Source organism: Stigmatopora argus, chromosome 17 (genome assembly GCF_051989625.1).
Source record: "Stigmatopora argus isolate UIUO_Sarg chromosome 17, RoL_Sarg_1.0, whole genome shotgun sequence".
NCBI lineage: Eukaryota > Metazoa > Chordata > Actinopteri > Syngnathiformes > Syngnathidae > Stigmatopora > Stigmatopora argus.
In genome coordinates, this window is record NC_135403.1 from 11,711,437 (window position 1) to 11,727,703 (window position 16,267).

Consider the following 16,267-nt stretch of genomic DNA (forward strand, 5'->3'; position numbering starts at 1 on the left):
GGCTTGACCAACATGGGAGATTTTTCCTCATATCAGTAAAGCTGAATTGAGAAAGCAACAACGAATCACTATTGTGATTATTTCTCCCTGTTTCAAGATAAAATGCAGGGTGCAAGACATGCAACAATTATGACAGCTTTTAAACACTTTTTTAAGTTAACTGACAGACTGGCGACAAATTTATCAAGTCGTACTACAACCTAAAACCTCGAACGACAACCTTTCAACATTGCGATACCCGTGCTTTGTCCGCCAATTAGTCAAAAGTATTTTTTGTCGACCTTCATTTTTCACATTGTGACCCCAAATTAAACAGCTGACTCTTCAAGTTGTACCTAAAAAGAATGCTAAAGGACAGATGCTAGCGAAAATGCTGTATTCAGACCAAAATGACCCCCTCACACAGACTTTACGCCGCCAACAGTCAAAGTCCACGAAACCAAACTACTTTTGTCACGTGTGCTTCAGACAGAAATCATTGGCAACCATTTCCATTTTAAAATCACATCATTTTGCCAACTGCTGCAAAGTTCCCGTAAGAATAACGCTAACTATTGGACGCCTAGCGCTGTCACTGGCCGTTAAATCTACAAATTTTCCCTTACAAAGGACACAAGCGAGGGAACGCCCATCAAATATTCAGAGCGACTTGCCGCTGTTCTCGGAGCGAAAAAGCAAAGAGGAAACAAAACACGGGTGGTAAAACAAGGGCGTTCGGAGGAGCCTCTGTCAGATTGGGCCCTTTTCAACACAATTCCTCACTTGGCCGCCGTGACGTAAATGCTCTCAAACATTTTGACATGGCAGCCGGCGTGCCCGCGTCCCTTCGCTCGTGAATAATGAACGTGCAGTATGCCGCAAACAGCTGTGTCACCTAGCGCCTCTTCGGCGCCATCTAACACAAGAAAATATGGGAGCTGGTCATCACGACATCACCTGGGCAGCCTGCATTTTAAATGAGCCGCCACCCGAATGGGCCAAAGTCAAGAAGAGGGGCCATTTCGGACGATTTCCGCCGTCTTTGACCCGTGACTCATCTTTAATTCAAAGCTCGTTGATTTCTCGAGAGTCGTGACATCTGTTAGCTTTCGCCGTCGGACGCCGCTCTCTTTAATAATTCCTGCCGATCGACTATGTTCGAAAACTAACAAAAGAAGGAGAATTGACATTATTCCATTTGGATCCCAATTCATGGTAGATCCAGTGTAAAAATATGAAATCCTAGAATTTCCTATTGAACCAATTGAAAGTTGAATTATTTAGAAAAATGTCAAACTGCGCTAGTAGTTTAGAGAGGGATAAAAACAGGCTACAAGGGCATTTGTTAACAGTTTTTCAGATAACTAGAGCCTAAAAAAACAATATGACAGGCTGTATATATGTATATAGCTACATATATATTGATTAAATTTCTAACATAAAGCAAAGCGTTCTTCATTACAAGCAAATTTATAATAGAGATAACCCTAACAGCAAGCCAAGGAAAACCATGAAAAATAATTTGACTTATAGTCCGGACAATACGTTACTTTTCAAGCTAACGGAAAAAATATTTGACTTATAGTCCAAACAATAGGGGACTTTCAAGCTAACCACTCACGCTGAAAAACGGCCAAAAATAGTCAAGGTTTTTCGTGTTAAATGGTTAAACCATGAAACGACCTTGAATTCTTAGAAGGTTGTGGACACCTATTAGTATATGTTAAAAGTATTAATTGGACAGGACGCATTTTGCGTGGTTTTGTCAGCGTTGAGTCGATGGCCGGACGGGTGGGCGGGGTCTACCAACAGATGCTACCAACTGACCTAAGCGAGCTCGGTGGAGGGGCCAGATGTTCAGATGACCTCGCCACGTTGCGACCAGCTGATGCGGCCGTGACGGCGATGGACACTGGCAGGGGAAAGCGATCCGGTGCCGCCCCAGTCCCCCCCACCCCGATATTTCCAGGCCGACCCGGAAGGCGGGCAAACGGCACGACGAGAAACGTGGAAAATAGAGGGGAAAAAAATCAAAGCGTGAAGGGACAGCCAGGGTTGAAGTGGTCAGTGGCGCTTGTCGCAGATGTTGAGTTCAGCACAAAACGCTGCCGGCGGCCATCACGTCAAAACCGAGCGAGCCCGACGAGCGGGGACAACTGGGAGCGCCGTCCGCTTTCATCTGCCTCAAAATTCAACAGCTGTTTCTTGAATGAACACAGATGCAAAAATAATGAGAATAATGCTGACTTACAGCTCCCGCTAAGACGTAAACATACTTACGAACGACCACGCTAATTTAGTCTTACACTCGTAACGGTCCAAATACGCCCCCCAAAAATCCATTTCAGTTCAAAACTTTCACGTGCGACTGCGAACGAGCGCGCAAACAAAGCGACTCGCTTGCGAAAGCACTCCAAAACGACGCTAAATACCACGTCGCCCGTAAAAGTGTCCTTTCGTATCTTGGGGGTATTTTGGCAAAGGGCACCTCAGCCAACCTCAATCAGGGTGAAATTTCCCGCCCGACATCCCAGAACAAGCACCACGCGCCTCCGTATTTAGAAAAGCTATGAATTTCCGCCATCTCATTTTGAGCAAGACGCCTCACCCGCTCGTATTTGTACATTTCGCCCACGTCGGACAAACACCGCCAGCTCGCTCGGCACTTGTCACAAAGGCTAAGCGTCACCCGCGTCGGGAAATGACAGCGCCCCAAAGTCTTCCGAGGTGACGTCTCCGGAGGTGGCAAAACAAGAAAATGGCAAATAAATAAAAACACGAGGAGGGGGACGGATGGAAATGTTCTCGCGCTGGCAAAATGTGACTTTAAAACAATAAATGAGAAAGTGGGAGCGCAGGAGACGGACGTGGGGGGACGAAGGGGGGAGTTAAATGATGCCCGGGTGGCTTTACAAGACAAATGATGACAATGAAAAGCACCTTGTCAGCCATTGTCCATTTGGATTAATGGCCGCGTGGCTACAATTGAAGGGAGATGTCAGGCAAAGAAAGAGAAAGGGATTGCGTTTGGAAAAGAGGAACCCACCAGCAATATGGAAATAATAGCGTCACTTCATAACGCCGTGCTGGAAGTGAACGATGAGCGCCAACGACGGTGGTAAACGCCGGCCATACGGTGTTATCTAAGCTAACCGTGGCAGACAAAGAACATGAGAAACTAAGTCGACATCAATAGGACCTCCGATAACAACCCCAAGTAGTCGATGCTTAATGAAGTGATCTGAAAAGAAGCCAAACCAACCCTGACAGTCACCATGAGGCAGGCCTTTTTACCTAAACCAGCTAGCGCTCGTGGGCTAGCGGCTACACTGATCCAAATTGTGCGCCCGTGACAAACATCATACGCTGCGGGCGGCCACGGAAAAAAAAATACATATCGGGCAAGCGCAAAGTCTTGTTTGTGTCCCCGAGCGAGTCTCGGCACTGCGTTGCGGGCCACTTCTTATGTCGGCGCTAGCTGGTGTAACGCAAGCAGCCAAGCATTAGCATTAGCCCTCCAGTTAGAGGAGACTCTTTGGATCCTGTCAGCCAAACTTATCATACACTAGCACACACACACACACACACACACACACACACACACACACACACACACACACACACAGAAACGCAAGTGAACAAGCAGCTTGTTTGTTACGGCAATTTAAGCTAACGTTAACATGCAGCGGGCAGACAGCTAGCTAGTCTATAGCGGGACCCTCCAATTAAAACATGGCTGCTATTAAAAATATTTTCCTGGATTCAATACGACATGTTTGCTACATTTTTAAACCTATATGATTATTTTTTTTTACCGTTACGATAAATATCAGTCCAGACTGCCGTATAAAAATAGCCGTTGCGACAATCCCCCCCAAGACCACACATAACGTAGCTTCCGAGACTAGCTCACCTCCCCCGGCCACTTAGCGAGCACACAAAGTTCAACAACTGTGAAGAAGGAACTATTAAAGAAGGACACACAAAGCAGTGACCTTGACTGACAAGCGCTCTTCACGGCGGCCATAAACAGCAGCGGGAAGGCTGATAAGTGTTCACCGGCGCGGCGAGTAACGACCGATCCGTCACTAGCGCTTGGCCCGCGTGCGCCGCTATAAATTCAACATACATAATGTACAGCAATAACAGCGGTGCTCACACATTCTAATGTATTACCATTATTCTTCGGGGGGGGGGGTCGAGCCCGCCGCCTCCCCCCCTTACCTCCGCCCTTCGGCCCGCGAGTGAACGCCTCCGGCCGTGATCATTTCATTCTAATCTTTGTTCCATATTATAATTTTCATGGTCAGAAATACGGCGGCGGCGCATTTCGATCAAGAGCTAAACAGAACGCGGGGCCCATAACCGCAGATTTTTATGTGACGGCGTAACCGGCGCGCCGGTCAATTGGTGATAAGGAACGAGGGGCGCGCCGTAAATCCTCGGGCGATGGGCCTTTTCAAACATAGTTACGGCGGAGGACGGATTCTGATAGGACGAGCCGCGTATCCATATGGAGGGCTGCTTAAGCATGAAAATTCATAGCCATAGATGCCCCAAAAATGATATGCAGATTGGGAAGTGGAATTACCGCCAGGCGGGGGCGTCCTCGCTATCAGCGCGCTTTCATCTGCGTTTTTGGGGGGTACAAAACGACCGCAGGACTTTCTGCTACCGAGATATGGCGTTAAATATGATGTTAATCGTGTTATGACAGTATTCCCCAGTACTGGTGGGTGGGTTTTGTTATTGGCGGCCATTAACGGCGACGGGTGTCCAATCTATTTGAACTGCGAAGGGTTCATTTTCTACTCATCCGGTTGATTTTTAATAGTAGATGTTATTTGACGACAATAAGGAATTCAATATAGTATATGAGAATATGCAAGTGCTGCTATATTACCAGTCTATTGGGTGTATTGACAAAAGAACTATATATCCCAGCACTCACTGCGCAGTACTTTTTCTACGGGGAAAATAGTAGAGTCGGGGGCTGCTTGCCGTAGTTGTGAGAGCTGTAGAGGATGGTGTACCCTGATTTATTTTATTTTATCATGATAACAATTTTAGTATTGGTCCATATATAAAGCGCACTGGATTATAAGGCGCCCTGTCTATTTTGGAGAAAATTTAAGACTTTTATGTGCGCCTTATAGTCGTGAAAATACGGTAGTTTTTTTCGAAATTAGAAATGAAAAAATATATTTAAAGTATCGCAAAAACAATTGCGATTGGAAAAGATGGGGATACCTAACCATATAAGGCCTCTCTTTTACGAGCATTAAAAAAAAGATCCACCCTGCCAAAAACTGGTTGGAATCTACACAGCAAACTACATAAGTAACTGTGCGAGAGTAATCATATAACACCCTTAATTAGCAAGCGTCTGAGGCCTCCTACGCACAAACTGCATCACGCTCACAGTCGGTGCTCTCAGCAAGTCTCACACACCACTCATACACACACACACACACACCACTTGCAACTGAATTTGCTTCTCTAACGCACCGTGATCGCTTTTATTTTGATAGTCTTCCTTTTTACGTCTTGCCCTGACCTGTTTTGTAATACTCTCCTCTCCCAGGTATCCCCACAGAGCAAGCGGGGTAGGCTTGACGAGTGGGGGGAGCGGCGGGTGGAAAAAAAAAATGCCTGCAAAGCTAGGAGACACTAATCTCCCTTGTGGAGGTCAAATCTAACATGGCAGGTTAGTGTCTGCAGAGATTGACAGCCTGGAGAAATTGGGCTGCCAGGCAGCCACAACACGCAGTGACAGTAAACACCTCCCAGGAAAAAAAAGGCTGGTTAGCAAAGCCTTATAGCGCCGGCGACAGTCAGAGGGCGCCTGTCGTCGGCGCCGCCACCGTCCACGACCCTGGCGCTGACACTCTCTGTCAAGCAACCTCCATCATTGCCCAAATCGGACGCACGCGGGCGGGCGGGCACAGATTTGGACATCTTTATCCTTTTTAAGGGGCGGGGCTAGAGTGACAACTTTGTCCCATAAAGCTCTTCTTTTTGACTAAAGATTGGAGAGGATGATTTCATGAAATTCTATTTAGACAAGAGTATTGTTGGATAATGAATTGAAATTCAATAGAAAATGAGAGAAATAATGCAAGAGCCAAAACAACATTTTTGGTCCAGAATAGTACAGATTCTATTAGTGAACCAAAAGACATCTTATGGTGGAAAAAAATTGAAAATCAGCACTAGCACAATATATATTTTGGCGAGGGGTATCATTAGTATTACCGTATTTTACTATAAGGCGCACCCTCAATGAATGACACGTTTTATTTTTCCATATATAAAGTACACTGGATTATAAGGCGCCCTGTCTATTTTGGAGAAAATATAAGACTTTTATGTGTGCCTTATAGTCGTGAAAATACGGTAATTAAAATGTGCTAAATCCGATTTCTGTAGGGGCTAGCTGAGCTAGCCTGTGCGCCATCTTATCATGTTCATTTAAGAAGCCAAAAACGACCATTTCAACTCATCCATGCAATTATAGCAAACGACACACTCAAGAATCCGTTTCATTTGGTTGTAAAATCACGCCACTAAGTCGAGTCCTATCGTGTTAATTGCGCAAAATATGCCGGGTCGCCATCGGACAAACCAAATCTGACAGATCCAAGTGACCCCGCTGTGAGCATATGCACTAATGCAAGGTCACGCTGGAGACCGACCACGTGACCGCACGACCATCTCGCCGGCGCTACCATCCATTTTTAGCTCATTAACTCTTCAAGCGCCATTGACATCCACAGACCACGCCCCCTTCGTCCCCCGTTTGCCCTTTGCGTGCGCCCGCCTCACCTCCAGAGCTGTCAGCGACCTGTCAGTAGCAATCACGGGACGGCGCGCCGACTCCCCGACGCGTGGCCGTTTGGACAGCGCGGCGTGGCGTTTCTGGTGCCGGGTGTCAAGGAGCATCTGAAAACAGATGTCCTCATTAGCGTGGTTTGGACACACAACACTACGAGAGATTACGGGGGATTAACTCTCGCTTTTTTTTTGGTGACTTTGCGAGCCCGGTGCGTGGAAGCGGTGACGCGTTGCGCGGCGGCGGCGGAGGGCCCTTTCGAGACGCGGCGTGCCAAAAGTCACTTTATCGAATGGGACAGATCGCCGCTTGTCTGACTGACTTAATCTGTTTGATTGAGCAACGGGATGCCTTCGGCTTCACAAGTCCTTCAAAGGCCGCGTGTTCTGCAAGTGTGAAAAAAAAATGAGGGCGGGGGAAACACCAAGAGAGAGAGAAATCTCGCCCAACCCCCAAAACACTATCGTGGAAACTAAATAAAAGAGCTGGGAGCTTGTTGTTTGATTCGCATTGCTTATCATTTCAATGGAAATTGATTTTTGGAAACACAATGAAATACAAATACATGTCTACACACGTTGTTGCACCGTTTGTGTTCAAATGGCAGTTGCTTAAAACGCATCGCTTTGATTTAAAAAAACGTATTTAACATTTTTTCTATTGACGGGAGTGTAAAGGTAATGTAACAAATGGACAATGCACTTTGCACATGCTAACATGTAACAAAAACTATATATAAGCAGCGCTATAAAAATAGACAAGCGTCTAAAGGATATTCAGTACAAATATAGGAATGAAGTAAAATATGTCTGATTCATTGTGGCCGAATTGGACCCAAAGGTGGGCCTGTTTTGGCCCTAAGCCTCCAGTTTGACACCACTCAAACTTCTCGAGTGCTTTTACAGTTTGGGAAATAAAAATTCGGAAGGACTTTCTGCACTGAATAATAACAACGCAATTCAACATAGCAAGTCGACCTGGGACCACCTGTTAAACAACCTCACTTCCGCCACGCCGTTTTCAACTCCGTTTAAATAACCTCCACATAACGATTTCCTTACAGTAGTTCGCGTCTATCATTCCGATCGCCGTTTTCGACGTCCCGTTCGTCAACGGGTCGGGGACCCCCCCACCCCACCGTCTGAGTGGAGAATCTGTCAACTGTCAGCCTCATTGATGGGGGGCATCACCGCCAGAGGATGACGAGTGGGCGGAGGCCTCGTCGGGCGTGATAAAGAGGAGTCGCTCTCCGACAAAAAGCCGCCATTACCGAGCCATGAATTCATTGGTCGGGGCTCGGACGTCTCATTACGGGGATTTCACTTTCCACTCCCCTCGCACAAAGGCCGCGTCAATGCTCATTGTGTGGAATTGGAATTTTATTTGGAGCCCCATATGCTGGGGCGACCCCCCGCCCCGAAAGGTCGGACGGCGACGCTTGGCCTCACTTGGCCCGTTAACCACTGCGGAGAAAAGAGGCATTCTGTTGCCACGCGGCCCATTGACTAAAGTGGCAGATCATGAATGCGCGCGCTTGGCTACTTCATTGAATTTAGCGGATCGCTAAAAGATGAACATTTCAACAACAACAACAAAATGCTTAACAATTCCAGGACGTCACGACTTCCGATTTGGGAGGACGTGATGGTTGCAATCTCATAGTGCTGTACGATATTACAGTGATCGGACGTTTCATCGAAAAGACGTTTGGTCGACCGGACGTTTGGTCACCGGGTTCGCTCGCTGTCAAATTATGACATAGAGTTTACTGTTGATATTTAGATATTAGATATTTAGATATTAAACTCACTTTCTCTCATGATTATAATTTTGAGAGCTGGTTTCAACAGTAACAACCCGGTGACCAAACGTCCCTTCTACCAAACGTCCAGTCGACCAAACGTCCGGGGACCAAACGTCTTTCGACGAAACGTCCGAGTACCCGATATTACGATATATATATACATATAGGCAAACCGATATGAAACTTTCCATTGACATTTTCCCAGTCTATCATCATTAATTCATTCATTCATTTGCTGTAACGCTTTGGCTCACAAGGGGCGCTGGAGCCAACAATGAGCAATGGGTAGGCTGTACCCTGATTGGTTGCCAGCCAATCACAGGGCACGATTAGCGGCGTCCCGATCTGTTACTCAACGGTGGCCTCGGTTCGACCTACACTTGGATCAGTTGACTTTTTTCAGTATCCTGTGAGTGATTATTTCCGCTCTACGGCTTTCTACTGTACGCGTGTTGGGGTGGCTTCTTTATCCGGAGTTGGAGCTAAATGCCACCCACTGCCAGGGTTTTCAACGCGCATGAGAGCACGGCGCCCGCTCCAGGACACCCCCGCCATGGTCTTCCAACTCTCCCAAATCTCCACAGCTCAATCTCCAGGTCTCCCCTCGGTGACAAAGTCGTCCACATCAGACAGCCGTCACGCCTAACGAGAGCTGACTGGTGACACGCAGATGAGGGGGGGGGCTGCGCTCGGCGTTGGCACGGGGGTGCTTGCCTGCCCCGCGGCTACGGAAAAAAAAAACCCTACCACACTCCGCCTGTCGTGTGAGAACACACAACTGCGTCCTGCTAGGCCCGGTGTCAAACCTACGGCCCGCGAGCTGGGAGCCGCCCTCTAGGGGGTCCGACTTGGACCAATGGGGTGTTCCGCCTGACTCTGTAACTCATTCATACAGTACATACAGAATGAAATGCTTTCATTTAGTTTCAACACGGGCGATATATGGACACTATTGTACTATTTCTTATGCACATTCACATTAATTTTTTGCTAATGAGAGAAAACAGAAGCTTAAAATGCCCTAAAAACAACAAGAACCGACAAGCCGAGTTTGACATCCCTACCATAAACTCTACCAGGCCCTCAGCACGCACTGTTTCCTTGTAAAAAAAAAACCTGCCTCAACAATGCAAGTCAATTGACCTAATCGCACCGAAAAGTAGTTAGCATAAGAACCAATCTGCTCCTTAAAGAGCTTTTTATCCGTAAAACATCTGCCGTGGGCCATTCAAAGGCATTCCTCATTCCTCAAACAGTAATAATAAGCCACCACTTCATTAAAGCATTCTTTCACAATAAAGGCTGTGACTAAACAGCAAATCATGTGCGAAGAAGCTTTGGAGTGGGACACAAAAGAGCAAAGAAAGGAACAAATCAAGCCTTCCGCCATTCATCTGCGGACGCTTTTTTTAATAGCGGGAGGGCCCGCCACAGAGCATCCAGTCCAATTTACGGCCATTTTTTTTCCACGCTCGCCTAAACTATAACGGAGCTGGCGTTTAAAATGGCCGTGTTGCGTTTCCAAACATATGTCAGGTGATATAAAAGAGGCCAGAGAATCCAAGTTGACCCCGTAGCCTTAAAATCCCAGTCTCTCTGTCACGGTCAAGTGAACCAGCCGCGACAAATATATGCAATTAGGTCACGCTGGCCACGGTGACCCAAAGTAGGCATAAACATCACTGTCAATATTAGACCCCGGCAGGGGGCGGGGCTATTCCAAAAATGGGAGGGAGGCTATGTTGTTGGTTCAATATCCAAATAGTTAGCAAAAAGGCTAGCGAGGTGAAAACGGGTCATATGATAAAGAAACTAATTATCTTTGGGAATCAGTCTAACTGCAATTAATTTTTATTCATTTTTTTAACAACATGCTTGAATAAAAAGTATGATAATCATAATTCAATGACAAAACATTTTTATACTACATTTTAAATACTATGTTAATCTATATCATTATAAAATGAAGATGAATATTTTCCAGAGTATAAATCAGGGGTCGGGAACCTTTTTGAAAGAGAAAGCTTATTTTCTAATGTTATTTCTAAAGAGCCATTCTCAGAATTTAAAAGTAAAAATATATGAAAATGTGCGATTTTTTTTTTTGGGTCATTTCACCACTTTTTAATCACAAAAAGTCTCTGAATTCTTTTGACAACATTTTTATGCTGTTGCTAATTAACCAGTATCAATGAGATGATGCATTCAGAAGACTAATGAAAAACTAAATTATGATTAAAGTGGTGCTAGAGCTAGTCTCAACGCCACAGTGTCGACGTGACGCTCCTATTGGTGCGTTCGGGACTCGGCTCTCTCATTAGTGATTAACATATTTTACCTCACATGTTAGTGGAGAGCCATATGCACCCATGGAAAGAGCCACATATGGCTCCAGAGCCGTGGGTTCCCTACCCCTGGCATAAATGGAACTTTTTCATACTTTACCTCAAGGGTGTCAAACTCATTTTTTGTTGCGGGTGACATGGTAATTTCGATTACATCCGGAGGGCCGTTATGTCTTCCAACTAGGCTGCCAAAATTAATCGATTAATAAATTGACAGCTTTGTCGATCGTGCTAATCGATAGATCATTTTTGGGCATTCAAATTAGTACACATTTTTGCAATTATTGATTTAAAATGAGGAAACACAGGAAATAATCTACAATCTTCATTTGAATTTCATCCTAAAACAGAAAGTTGGCACTCGTCATTTACTTTCTTGGGCCACACTAAATGATGCGGCGGGCCAGATTTGGCCCCCGGGCCACCACTTTGACACGTGCTTTACCTGGTGCGACTTCTAGTCTAAAAAATATAACAGTCATTTAATTATAACTCTGCTTTCCTCCAACTTTCTTTATTCCACCGAACAATTCCTCCTTCCATAAAACAACAGCTTAACGAGCATTCTAACTCTAAACGACACACTTTTCTAGCGGCATATTTCGAGTAAAAAGTCCCTGTCGGCACAAGACCTTAACAAGAGCTCAGGTCCAAAAATTAGCGAACATATGGTCCCCCCTTAAAAAAAAACGAGTACAGCCATCACCGAATATTAGTCTCCCAGGTTGCTTTGCGTCAAAGGCGGGGCCGGCCGCGAACACCCGAATAAAAGCCGAGTATAAAAATGCAAATGCCTTCTCCTCATGCTTCTACAATCAAGCTCACCTGTCTCTGCCGGCCTTCTGGCCTTCACTCTTGGCCACAATCCCTGACACCCTCACCCACTGAGATACAGATTGGCCAGCCAGCGCAAAGCCCCCCACCCTCCGCCCCCCACCTGCCACGTCAACACAATAAAACCACCGGCCGCACGCCCTCGCTTCCCTCCGCCGACCGAGCTCCGTCCGTCTCGACCCCGTCGTTTATTTAATTTCCCGGAGCGGCGTCCAAGTCCATCTACCGGCGCTCGGTCGCTACGTTTGGCGGGCGCCAGAGTCCCGCGCCGGCCAAACAAAGGTCGCACGCTCCATCATTCAAAGCGGGGCCGCGGCGACAGCTGCCTCCGCCACGCTCGCGCTGACAAACGGCCAGAAAAACAGATGGTTTGTGCATTCATGGCCAGTTTAGTGGAAGCCCGGGAGTCGCCCCCATTCAAGGGGAGGGCGCCGCTTTTTTTTTGTCCGCCCTGGCTTTTCGGTCTGGTAGAAAATTAGAAAAGCGTTTTAAAATGGTCCCTTAATTACGGAGGTCAGGACGGCGAGCAGCGAGAGATGCTGCCAAATGGGTTGGCGTACATTTTGTAAATGCTCGTGAGAAGCAGAGGAATTAAATTCAGGAAGTCAAGGTGTCCGAATACTTCGACAGTTAAACATAAAATAAAGTCGGATTCTGTCGTCAGGTCAGTAGCGCTGTGGCAACCTGATGCCTCTTCAGGTCAGTCGGGGTACTACATCAGGTGCGGTTGGAAACGATTAGACCACAGGTGTCAAAGTGCCGGCCCGGGGGCCAAAATCTGGCCCGCCGCATCATTTTGTGCGGCCCGCGAAAGTAAATCATGAGTTTCTATTTTAGGATCAAATTCAAATGATGATAGATATACATTACATCTCCTGATTTCCCCCTATTTCAAATCAATCATTGAATTTTTTTAATCCAATATTTTTTCTTTTGTGTTTTTAGTTCAAAAAGCATTTTGTAAAATCTAAAAATAAATATATAAATATTTTCCATTTTCCACTTTAATATTGAACATAATTAAAAAAGTTTGTATTTGAAATGAAAGATGATTAAAATAAATTTTCCATTACAAAGAAAAAAAAAAGCTCAAATAAACATTGCTTTAGATCTATAAAAATGGACTATTCAGGGATTTTAATCCAATTAACAAAAATCTAAATATTAGATCTAAAATGGTCCGGCCCCACATGAAATGGAGTTGACGTTAATCACTTTAATATTGAACATAATTTTTAAAAAAAATCCATTTGAAATGAAAGATGATGAAAATAAATTTTCCATTACAAAGAAAAAAAAAAAGCTCAAATAAACATTGCTTTAGATCTATAAAAATGGACTATTCAGGGATTTTAATCCAATTAACAAAAATCTAAATATTAGATCTAAAATGGTCCGGCCCACATGAAATGGACGTTAATGCGGCCCGCGAACCAACCCGACTTTGACACCCTTGGATTAGAAGTTTTGTTCAGGGGCCGCAACTCTGATTGCCAAAGGTCAAATAGCCAAGTGTTAGCATCACGAGTATGTACTGTCCTACTTTACTTCCCATTTAAATACTAAGACAATGCACAAAAACTACAATACATCCATTTTGACAGGTAGGTCTAGCAACGACCATTCCATCCGCAAATGTCTCCGTCCACTCCCCAAAAGAAGAAGAAGAAGAAGAGACTAATTCAGGTATAGCCGACTTGCTCAAGCCCACTAATCGCATGTGCCACATCATTAAAAAGAGCTTATCGCCGGCACCCGGGCGTGAAGCGTACTGGGCTCGGCGGCGTCATCGTCAAGCGTCTTGGCAGCGCACCCCCAAAAAGTCATATTGAATCGGGCGGGGAGAGCATTCGTCGGGCGCGTGGCAGTAGATCACGCACAACGCCGCTCGCACGCATTAGCCGGCCTGTCGGCCAAAGTGACGTTGAGCGAAGCGAGTTTGTTTGTTGGAAAATTAGCGGCGCGTCCCTAACAACGCGGGCCAGGACGGCCGAGCGCTTATGAATTAAAGATCACCGCCGCGTCTGTCTTGGCTCCGGAACCATCTGGACGTTCAATATTACATCCTCGTCTACGTTTCTCGCGCCGATCGGGCTAGGAGTTTTGTGACGGGTCTTGGCCACGCGTTTGCGCAAAAAAAAAAAGGCCTCGGAAGAAGTCGAGAGACTCTTTGGCTTATGCTAAATATGAAAGAAACATGGTGTCACGCTTATGTTGAATTATACACCCTAATGCGAAAAGAGTCACGGAGCACAGCTGGCTTTCAAACGACAGCGGGTGAATCCAGTCGAGATTTTAGTCGAGGAAATGTTTCATAATTTAGGATTTGTCCTGTATTAATTTTGCAATTCGACATCTGTTTAGTACTTGGGCTTTAAAATGTTTTTTTTTCAACTTATAATAGTCACTCTAAGACAACATTGAGTTATTAAGTGATGAGGAGTTAGCTTAGGTTTTTTGTTCTTGTTGTATAAGGCGCGTCTTATCATGTCGTGGGAGCTAACAACATTAGCTTTGTTTGCTAGCATTCCCAAAGGTACGTTTATTTACAGATACAACTTGACAAGAAAAGACAGTTTGACTTCAAAAGAAGGATTTGGAATAAAAATCTGTATTTGAATGTCACTTCTAAATACGTCAACAAATTGCGGCTCTTGGTCATCACGCGAGCTCGCCGGACGAGTCAAGCCTCATTAACATAATCACGATTCTCATTAGCATAATTCCTCGGCTGGTTTGTCTGCGCCGCCGATAGTAATGAGCAGTACAGTTGGGAGATACCCACCCGCAGACGAGAGCAAAGCGCATTTTGGCAAGGCTGACCTATAGGGAGGCGCGCACAGCTGACATTATTACAAACAAGGACGTAGTACACTTCATCGGTTACCGCAGATGCACTGCCCTCCTCTGACTGTTAAAGGAAGTGCATGTGATATGATCACTATATACGAGTTGGACGCTGACGATTTTCAAGTAGTAAGAATTAGACTGTGCGGGAAAATGAGCTAATTTTTGTTGGAATGAACTCCTTTTTGGCAGAAAGAACATCTTCGCCATGTGACGTAGGAGGCGCTTAAAGATAGACAGGCGCTTCCTGCCAAAAGCCACGGTGCCTAGTGACTGATTCGATGGAGATTAAGTGTGAATTCGAATAAGAAAACAGCAGTTGGGTGAAACTATTTTCTACATGACTCATTATAAAATGATGTCAGATTATGCGTACACAATACTGTATAAGAGTCAGGCGATAACAACTATTGTCAAGTCTAACGGTGGAAGTCAAACGCCAAATGTGTCCGTATTTCGCTTTCCTTACCTCAATTGGACGTGAGAATGACTTGTTGTTTATCCGGGTGTCCAGATCACATATTTTTGCACACGGGTTCGACCCTTTTGATTTTGAGTGGAAGTACCGATCCCATACATCTGGAAAAAAAGAAAATACATTCACATACTATACACAATGTTGTGATATTTCAAATATGAGCTTTACATTTTTTAGCTTGTTAGCCGTGTCAGCTAGCACACGTGTCAAAGTGGCGGCCCGGGGGCCAAATCTGGCTCGCCGCATCATTTTGTGCGGCCCGGGAAAGTAAATCATGAGTGCCGACTTTCTGTTTTAGGATCAAATTAAAATGAAAAGTGTAGATGTATATTAAATTTCCTGACTTTCCCCCTTTTAAATCAATAATTGTGATTTTTTAATCCATTTTTTCTGTGATTTTAGTTCATAAATCATTTTGTAAAATCTAAAAACATATTTTTAAAAAAGCTAAAATAAACATTGTTTTAGATCTATAAAAAACTGAATATTCAGGGCTTTTAATCCATTTATAAAAATAAAAAATCTAAATATTATATCTAAAATGGTCCGGCCCACGTTAAATCAAGTTGACGTTAAAGCGGCCCGCGAACCAACCAGAGTCTGACACCCTTGAGCTAGCATATCATTTTCCTAGATGCTAGATCCTAGATTTAAAAAAATCTGCAAGATGTTGAGGCAAAATAGCACTTCCTGAACACCAGCAATTGCGGACACACTGCAGCGTGTTGCATTCAGGTGCAACTCCAAAAGTTAGAACGCATTCAAACGCAGGACTGTCCCGCATGAATCTGGACACGTGGCCACTCCAAGGGACATTTTAAAGATAGAAAACTTGACACTTTATCACGAAAAATGTTTCCACTGTAATGAAGTCCCCGGAGGACTCGAACATTGGACCACGGCGTCATCAGAGCGTGATGTACAGCGAGAGCCGTCAAGGTGATTTGTCGCGTCTCGCCATGGCCACCGCGCGCACAAACACGCGGGCTCCCAAATGAATAGCGGCAAGTGAAACCGTGACCCCCGCAGAAGGTAGCCCCGACCCGCCGTCCCAGAACTTCCCACCGGATCCGCCCACACCTGTCCGTCTTCCCCCGTCTATTCCCCTCGCAAGTCTGAGCAAGGACAAGAGCTGCGAGAAATTAGAC

General features: G+C 45.3%; 1 long non-coding RNA gene across 2 annotated transcripts in view; it reads right to left on the minus strand.

Annotated features, from left to right (window-relative positions):
- LOC144091654 (uncharacterized) overlaps nucleotides 1–15,225 on the minus strand; it is a 58,534-nt gene extending 43,309 nt beyond the window's left edge. Inside the window, exons 1-2 of one of the 2 annotated variants that reach the window (XR_013305792.1) lie at nucleotides 15,111–15,225; nucleotides 6,805–6,921 (exon numbers count right to left, since the gene is read on the minus strand). This is a non-coding gene — a long non-coding RNA (uncharacterized LOC144091654). The remainder of the gene's footprint in view (nucleotides 1–6,804; nucleotides 6,922–15,110) is intronic. The other variant, XR_013305794.1, reaches the window with a different exon arrangement.
- Between the last annotated feature and the right edge of the window lie 1,042 nt (nucleotides 15,226–16,267).